This window comes from Ictalurus furcatus, chromosome 16 (assembly GCF_023375685.1).
Source record: "Ictalurus furcatus strain D&B chromosome 16, Billie_1.0, whole genome shotgun sequence".
In the NCBI taxonomy this organism is placed as follows: Eukaryota; Metazoa; Chordata; class Actinopteri; order Siluriformes; family Ictaluridae; genus Ictalurus; species Ictalurus furcatus.
Window position 1 is genome coordinate 3,224,663 of NC_071270.1, and position 9,640 is coordinate 3,234,302.

At 42.9% G+C, this 9,640-nt stretch overlaps 1 long non-coding RNA gene across 1 annotated transcript; it reads right to left on the minus strand.

The window, feature by feature from the left end:
• Nucleotides 1–443: 443 nt before the first annotated feature.
• Nucleotides 444–1,280, minus strand: LOC128620098 (uncharacterized). Its single transcript, XR_008388073.1, has 3 exons — nt 934–1,280; nt 735–809; nt 444–617 (listed from the first exon to the last, which is right to left on the minus strand). It is a non-coding gene; the product is annotated as an uncharacterized LOC128620098 (long non-coding RNA).
• Between the last annotated feature and the right edge of the window lie 8,360 nt (nt 1,281–9,640).

A 9,640-nucleotide genomic window follows, 5' to 3' on the forward strand; every position in this document is an offset into this window, starting at 1 on the left:
CTAGATTTATGAGACCGATAGACAGAGAGACAGTGGATTTTTCAATATTTTCAACAGCTTTTCATTAAGTAAGTAAGAACGAAAGAAAAGGGTGGGGTGGGAGGGGGGGGAGCGAGTGAGCTGCTCTAAAAAAATGTTTAAAAATAATTGGCCATCGTGACAATGAGATCCTTCACGGTCTCTACTCGAGATCTTTCACGAAGAAGCGAGACAGGTGAAACGAAGACGGTGACCGTGGGCCGTCTGTGATGTTTAAAATAATTGTAGGCATTATTAATGATAATGAGTCTTTATCGATTACAGACATATGCACAGTGAAATTCTTTTCTTCGCATACCCCAGCATGTTAGGAAGTTGGGGTCAGAGCGCAGGGTCAACCATGATACAGCGCCTCAGGAGCAGAGAGAGTTAAGGGCCTTGCTTAAGGGCCCAACAGTCGCAGCTTGGCAGTGCTGGGGCTTGAACCCACCCCCGACCTTCTGATCAGCAACCCAGAGCCTTAACCATCAAACCACCACTTGTGGTGAAGCCTTTCACTTTAGATTCATGTGCAAATGCCCAAATAGCGTTTTCCTCAACCAAAATGATGAAAGAGCAAGCTGTTCCAAACCTCAACGCTAGGAGAATACAGAAGCAGATATTTACCTTTAAGTTAAGTATTCCTTAAGATATTGTATTCCTGGTGAGAGCAATAATGGAGCGCCTGGCAGCGGCGTCCTTGTTTTGGCACTAACCCCCATTGGCATGGAGACTCCTGACATGATTTTCTGTAATTTGGACCGTCAGTGCTTCCAGTAGGACTCCAGTACCTAACATATTAGATAATGTATTAGAACGAGTGCATTAATATAAACATGATTTGCAGCTGCACTATAGATAGAGCTGATGGTGCATCAATGTAACAAACATTGAGAGGCAGGATTTGTCTCGCACCTCTGGGGTTTGGGTTTCGAATCCCACCTCCGCTCTGGGTTTCCTCCAGGTTTCCTCCCACAGTCCAAAGACGTGAACTATAGGCTGATTGGCATTTCCAAATTGTCCGTCGTGTTTGTGAGAGCTTGTGCCCTGCAATGGGGTGTCACCCCGTCCAGGGTGTCACCCCCGTCATTCCCCGAGATCCCTGAGATAGGTTCCCCACGACCTTGTGTAAGATAAGTGGTATGGAAAATGGACGGATGAATTGAGAAACTATCCGAAAACAAGACGGTAACGTTGACGAGACTAGAGCACAGCAGGTTATATAAAGACACCTGGACACAATCAGGAAACACACCAATGACAAGGAAGCACATGAAGTGCGAATCAAAACGAAACATGAACAGCACAGAATTCTGAATTCTGATTAGTCAGCCCTGCTGAAAAAACAAACAAACAATAGACTACCCTCATAGAATTTGTAATGTTTTTAATGCTTATAATGGGAATTGTATTGGTTTTAGTGGAAACTGTAATGGTCCTTGTGGGTCCATGTGGTGTTGCCTTCTACTGGTGGCATGTTATGTCTAATGGATACCATTGAGGACCGATAATGATAACGGTTTTAATGGTGGAATTTGTGACAATCAACATCTCCCTGCTGAAAAAAAAAAACACAACAGAAATTCTAATGGTTTCCACTACAAATACCATTCCAAACCATCAGCTAATCATTAAAACCATTACTGATCGTTAATGCTATCCACTAGACATAACATGCCACCAATAGAAGACAAAAAATTACCAGTAGAGACCAACATAGACCATTGCAGTTTCCATTAAAACCAATACAATTCCCATTATAAACATTACAAATTCTATGAAGGTTTCTACTGGGTTTTTTTTTGTTTTTTTTCCCAGCAGGGCTGACCAATCAGAATGGAGAATTCAGTGGATCACCACAATTAAGTCATGAGGAAGGAGAGGTCCGTGCGGTTGCTCAATAGATAAAGTCACTCCAGAAAGTTTCAACTCTTCCCTAATGTGGCGAGTCAAAATTATTTCAGGAATTCTGGGAAATAAACAGTTAGATATTCACCCCACACCTGCAAGCGTTAAAAAAAAAAAAAAAAAAAAAAAAGCCATGTAATGCAATCTCTATTCATTACAGCAATTCATCAAGTTAATAGGGTGTGCTTGAATAACTGCATGGAAATAAAAGCAAGCAACAACTCCACATCATTAGGCACTTTAATATTTTCCCCGCAAAAAGAACTACAACCGTCATTATGGCAGATATAAACCTTTCATAATGGCTCCAAACACACCCTGCGTATAAAGCCAGATTCGTCACAGACAAAAACAATTGTGTTAACAACATGACCGCACGTTAGGAATATAAAAGAGCAACCACAAAACACACCATGTTGTGAGCACTGCTTAAATCTCCGTTTTATAACGTGTTCATTTTGCTGATAATGCTCGAGCGCTCGGCTTCGCTACACAAGGCCATTTTTTTTTTCTTTCTTCTTCCTTGTTTTCTGCTTCTTAGGAGACCTTTTACTTCAGCGCGACACTGAAAAGAACTACTTTTCAGTGTCAAAAGCTAGACATACATCATCCCATATCCTTGTTATTCTGTTGCCGTCAGTCTGTGGTGTAATGGGTTTAATAGGCTAAGCTGCTAAAAGCTTTTCTATACTACAGCGAAAATGACATTCAAACACGGTTCATGCGCGAGTCTTGTCTCCTCTCTGTAATATTTGGTAATATTTGAAAGACGGCTATGTCGTAGCCATGCTAATATAAAAGTCATACTAGCCATCCCTGATCAATAACAATCTCCAGAACCAACACACTCCAGCAGGCTGGCATCACGGGGTTCTGGCGCAGGTTTCCATCGAGTCCCTTCCCTTCCCGTCTAGCCTGCCCCCCCCCTCCCCCTCCGCCGCTTAGCTAGCACTACAAACTAACTAGCAAAACAACAAGACAGCAGTGACGCCGAAGAAGACGAGCAAAATGTCTTAAACCAACCCTGTTATCATCAGAGTGAACGACTTCAACTGGCTAATTCTAACATGTGACATTATTCGAATGATCACGTGTAGAGCATTAGCTAGCGAACTAGCTAGCTAGATCAGAAAACACATCATGGCAGTAGCATGAGGCTTGAATAAAAATAACATTTTCTTATATATTTTTACAGACCAAAAGAGTTAATATAACCATCTTCTCTAACAGAAGAACTGTTGAAATGGTTCATGACCACAACTGGCTAGCATAACATATGAAGAAAAAGAGATTTAGCATTTAACAAATTTTACGATTTCTTGATGAGAATTCCTACGGACTGCGAGTGACGTCAGGTTGCCGAGCTTGGACGTTAATAATGGCTTCTCGTTTAACACAATTAAACAACTTTGCAAGGCTAACCTTCTGCTGGAAGACATACTTTAGCCTCAATACCGACAGCGCGGGATCTTTTTCACCCTTTTCCCTGCTGTGTTTCGCCTCTTTTGTATCCTTTTCTAAAGCACACATTGAAAAAGTTTACCTCAGCCAAGCTCAAGGCCCTCTAGTGAACCCATTGGTCCTCTTGGATTACCGCAGCTCTCATTAGAAGCCGTCCTGCGGTGCCCAATAAACCCTTATTCAGGGTCTAAAGCGGCCCGGAGAGTTTTATTCCGTTGGGTTGGAATGCCTGGACAACACACGCTGGCTTTAAACGTGCGTTCGTGATACACGGATATATAAGTTGGAGAGTGCGCTATGCTCAAAAACTACGAGCTAAAAGATGCCATGAAGTCAAAAAATATTGATCATAATTACATAATCACCAGTGTGCTTCTGAATTCTGGACTCTGATTGGTCAGAAGGTGTTGATTCATTTTCTATAATGGCAGCTCTCTATATAATTCACAACATATGATGCACATCACGACGTCTTTAAGTCAATACTGTTCAAAAAAAGACCTTCTTCCAAAACAGACATCAATATTTTAGCATGATATGTAAATATACGGCGTTGATATCCAGCTTCGCGGCGCGTATTTCGCCACCTCGATTCAATTAGTCTAGAAATTCCCGTCCTTCCGTACGTCTTGAGAGCCAATGGCGGATAAGCGCTTTCATCCCCACGCTTTTTCCTCCTCTCTACTTTCAATTCTCGCGTCTAATTCCTCCGCTAAGCTGCAGCGACCTCGAGGAGGGCCCCGAAGTGTTCAATATGCACTCGATCCATTAAGAGCTGAGCCGTCTGCCTCGCTGCCAACGGTGACGGGATTCAATTTCCACGGAGGTGAGGAGAAAGCCGAGTCTTCTGAACGAATACAATAACGCATTCGGCGAAATTAATAATTAAAGACAGGACGAGGCTACGGGGAGCTGGAAAAGTCGATGCGAAGAATAAAGCTCTATCCGCTTTTCTGATGCATACTGAAGCTGGCAGCGCTTTTGGGGGGGTGGGGGGGGACCAAAACAAACGAAAGGTTTGAGAGAAACCATTTGGAGGCACCGTGGGATTTACCGCATACCCGCTAGCTCCTTCGCTTATGTGAATTTGAAACTTTTGCATAAACACCCCTCCTCGGAAAGCTCACACAAATCACCTGTTTACACACTTTGATTCGCAGTTTTGATAGAAAGACACGTTTCTCAAGTAGGAAATGCGACTGCAGCTACAGTTTGCGATTGAATATCGTCCGCAAAATACTTCCATACTACATACTGTATACTACACACATACTGTGTACTAATGCTATTATATAGCAAACATTGTTCTTGTTTTTTTTTTTTTTTACTGCTGCCTAACAACTATAGCATAATTGCTAGTGCCACAATGGCTCTATTAGCCCATCTGTCATGTTGCTTCCCAGCACTGCTGACCCTGCTACGGGACCAAATGACCCTGCCGAAAGCCATACGAGTTGTTTTTCTATTAGGTGACAGAATCCTGGAGCTGTGTGCATATAGCAACTCTCAGGTCCTTTATCTATGAGGCGAAACGTGATGCAGACCGAGACCACGGTTTGCACGACAAACAAAGCTTCAGAGGTGACCCGAGCACGGTTCGATTGTGAGGGGTCCGAGTTCGTTTCCACAAATAAGTAAATAAATAAGTAAATAAATAAATAAATAAAAAATGCTGAGTCATGGATCTGGGAGCACATGGAGCACTGAAAGTGTGATTCACATGCGAATCTTTACACATGATTCGATTCGTTTAACGCTCTTGGGGTTTTTGGGGGGTGGGGGGGGTTTCGTGATTTATTTATTTATTTATTTTTACACACGATTTATTTATTTTTAAATGTGATTTTTAACAAATGATTCATCAATGTTCAAATGTGATTCTTCGTTCATTTTCACATGCAGTTCTTTCTTTCTTTCTTTCTTTTTTTTTTTTTAACAAATGATTCATTTATTAGAGGGCCAAGCAGGCACCCTGTTATTATTGTACCTTTTCTTCCTCTTCTTCTGGCTGGAAAAGGTTGTCAAATCTGGCACACTGATTGGGGAGGGTCTAAGGAAAGGGTCTTGAGGAGGGTCTCGACCAAATTTGGGCCAAAGTGCTGCCAACGTTCTAGCGCCACCGTCGGGTCAAATTCGGCCCTAATTTGGAAGTACTGTAATTTCTGGACGTAACGTTTGAAAATGTTTGTGTGTCCAAAATTGAAAAGCCGGGCATCTTTGGATTGCCTGTAACGGGCCAACGATTCTGACAGCGAAGTCATGACCTGAGGCTATGCAACAAATTTCATGAAAGCGCCACCCACTGGTCAAAAGTTACAATATAATGCTGAAAATGCTTACATCTATCTGCCATTTTTGCTCCTCCTCCAAATATTATCCAGTCTTGACCAAATTTGGCTCGCATCATCGTGAGACCAGTCTAAACTTGGGAAAGTGGGGGAAAAAAGGCCCAGACTGATGAGGGGGGGGGGGGGGGACAACTTGGATGTTTTTAAATTGCATGAAGAAAAAAAAAAAATCAGATCAGAGAAGTAGCCATCATGACCACAGGTTAAAGTAGTGACAGACAACAATACAGGTCACCTGCAATTTCACCCTGCTGCCCAGTCGTTCGTCTAGACCTTCCGTCCTACAGTCAGAGAATTCCAGCAACACGTTATACACATTGCAAATCATTCTTGCATCCCTTTGCCAAAATGACAGCTCTGCTTCTTTGTGATTGCTTAGGCAACAATTGTAGCACGTATGTGAATGTGTGGCTCACCGAGTCTGGGTGCTTGGCCCCGGAAAACACTCCTCGCAGCTTAAATTTTTGCATGTGTTTCTCTACACATTTTTTTTTTTTGAAATTTTGTCACGATTCATTTGCTACCAAATATATACAAGGCTTATTTATTTTCAAAATGTATTTGACCAACTATTCATGTATTTCCATGTTTTACTGTGAACACATGGATCTGATTGGAAGAGATTGGATGATCAATTTTTTTAGTTTGTCGAGACTGCGAGGTTTTATTTATTTATTTATTTATTTATTTATTTTTGTTTTTATTTAATAATCGTTTCACGGAAATCTGGCAGCTGGGAAAAGGAGCGGCAAGCCTATTTTTAACCGATTGTTTCGCGTTAAAACCCGTACGTCGGCTCGAGGAACTCGGCGACGGGGAAACAATGCGATGACAATCCCGCTACAAAGCATGCTGTCTCGCTCTTTGCTCTCTAAGGCAGAGGAGCTCTGTTCAAATGGGGAAAATGGCTTGTTATTCAGACAAAACCAGCACTGTGGGTGTCTAACTCTCTCTCTCTCTCTCACACACACACACACACCCACACATTGAGGCAATGTGAGAGTAGGGCAGAATACCTGAGAAGGGAACAAAAAAGGGACCATTGGCGTGGGAGCACAGAACCAATTAAATCCAACAATAGAGACGGCACAGACAATACGTGGGCCTTGAAACAGTTCCACATCAGTGAAAAACTCAAAATTACTGCTTACCTCACACGACATATTGCACTCAGCTGGATCAAACTTTTCAACAGTGTTGCTCTGTGAAACTCTTTTGAATGCTTTTTTTGTTTGTTTATTTTTTTTTCCCTCCTGATTTCAGAACCTAATCCCTACAGCAGGACATGGAAGATTCTGGAAGAGTACAGACAAATTCCCATCACATAAACCTATACCGCATGTCTATGTCTCTCACTCGTGTGTTCGAGTACTGATCGAGTACTTTCTTTCCTGCTCTGTTGGGAAGAAAACTGCTAGATTTCCATTAAAAACTGCTGTATTTAGACTTCGTAAAATCGTCTACGTGTTAATATAAACCTGCGATTCGCATATTCGCAGGAAACTAATCAACACCTTCCAGCCGATCCACCAGACGTCCCGATCATCAGAATACGTTGAACTCGTACGTGGTTCATAAACGTATAAAGGAGGTAAATACATTATACATTTGGACTTTGATTTTATATCCGGATTTCTAGAAAGCTTCTTCGTGACGACGTCCATCGTTGAAAGTGCTACGTGAAGAACATCGGGTTGAATCGGATTCACGTTACGTCTTTATATACTGGCTGCTGTTCCGTATCTCATTGTGAAGTCATGCCTGATTTATGACTCCAGCTCTCAGCCTCTATATATCCCCGTGTTTGCTTTTTCTATAGCTCTTGATTTTGCAGCGTCCTGATTGCCGATGGTTTGCCCATTTTCCTCAGGATTCGCCTGATTAAGAGCACCGTATTGTACCGAGCACTTCTCGCCGTGCAGCTTTACAGTGTTTTATGAAAATATTCGGGGCTGTGACCCGAATGAGATATGATCTCTATGTAGGCCAGAGCGTTATCAAAACCCAGCGTTTTTAATCATTAAGAATATGAGCCCGGTCTAGAAGAAATACCTCATACCTACAACAAAAAAACAAAAAAAAAAAAGAGAAAGAAATCAAATAAAAGGGAGAGGAAATGATGCGGATATTTGTATACAGCCAAAACAGAAGAAGCTCGACTTCAAGACTCGGAAACTTGACATCAATCTTCTCGGCATGTCCTCTTTTCGAGCGATTTGATTTATTCATGTGTGTTTTGCGCTGAGGCTTGAGGGCTTTAGGGGGAAAGCAGGCCACCGTCATCTCCGCTTCCCCTGCATTCGAACTGAAACCTACTTCCTTTTGTCAAATATTTGACAGATTGCGGAATCTTCTCTGGAAGAGTCCTTGGGATAACGTGCAATTAAAATGTAAATGTGAAACGTTTACCCACTGTCTTGGCCACACTCGAGAATAAATCCGTGTACCTGCTTTCTTAAGGAGCCTCCTGGCGACCCCTTATACCGCTTCTAGCTAGAAACGGCTCTCGTGTGTTTGTGTGATGCCTTTTTTTAATAGTTTTTTATTTTTTTGGCGTGTTAAAACACTATACAAGCACATAATCGTTATTAGAGCGGTGAACGAAGTCGTCTCGGTCGGCCTCCATCTTGGTCTGAGGTACAAGAATGCGGCTGCGTGTTGGACGCGAGTGACCGGAGGACCCCGTGCTGTTTGCAGTGGACTGTCAGAATTACGACGCGGAGGACGTCACTGAGAAGACGACGGCTCTCCTTACGCATTTTCTCTTGGAATGAAATTCGGAGAAACTGTAATCACAAAGCCGAGCAGGAGTACGAGTATAAGTTTTTATTCTTTTGGTTAAGCATTCCAGGACATCATACATCATCAGCATGTTATTTAGCCGTTTTATCACTTCGGGTATCATCGCTATCGGATATCCCCGATCAGTATCGGTGCGTTCCTAAACAGCGACGTTTAAAATATTTAATAACAAGTCTTGTTTGTTTGTGGGCGGCTGTGGATTAGGTGGTAGAGCGGGTTGTCCGCTAATTGTAGGGTTGACGGTTCCTGGCCCACCCCAGCAAACAGTGGACGTCCCCCGGACCTTGCGAACGTCCACTTGGGTCCGGTTTATAACGTTCGCTGGTGGATGTTCCGAGGACATCAGAGGATATCAAATCATAACACTACTGAATGTGTTCATTTCAGCGAAAGTCCCCTAAGTGTCCTGTGAACGTCCCCTTGAACGTTCGGGGGACGTTCGTACAGGCCATTTACGGAACGTTCTGAGGACCTTTTTTGTCAGCTGGGACGTGACTCCACATGCCGAAGTGTCCTTGGGCAAGACACTGAACCCCAAGTTGCTCCCGATGGCAAGCTAATCCCTTGCATGGCGGCTCTGCTACCATTGGTGTGTGTGAGTGTGTGTGTGAACGAGAACCAGTGTTATACAGCGCTATACAAGTGCAGACCATTTACCACATCTTGCCTATTTGATTATCACCCACGTCTATGAGTCTTCATTTACTCCATACGACTTTGATCATTTAACATGCAGTATAATCTAGCGCGTCGGTTAAACGATGTACGTTAAGAAACGTTCAAACTGTCGCTCCGGTGTTCTTCGTGCCGGCACGGCTGTTTCTCATGTACGAAGAAAGGACGGCAGGAAGACGTCCTGTTATATAGACGTCCCCCAAACCCCCCCCAACTCACAGCACCTTTTGAATGAAATAGCTGCCTTGGTTAAAATGTTTGCAATCGATGCAAAAATCAGGTCAAAATCACGGACAAACAAGCTACGGCAGACCGTTGGGATCTTGGGAGACGATATTAACGAACAAGAGCGGATAAGCAGGCGAATCGAGGATAAGCTAAAAACCTCATACTGTACATACAGGAAAAGAAAAGAAAAAACGACAGTA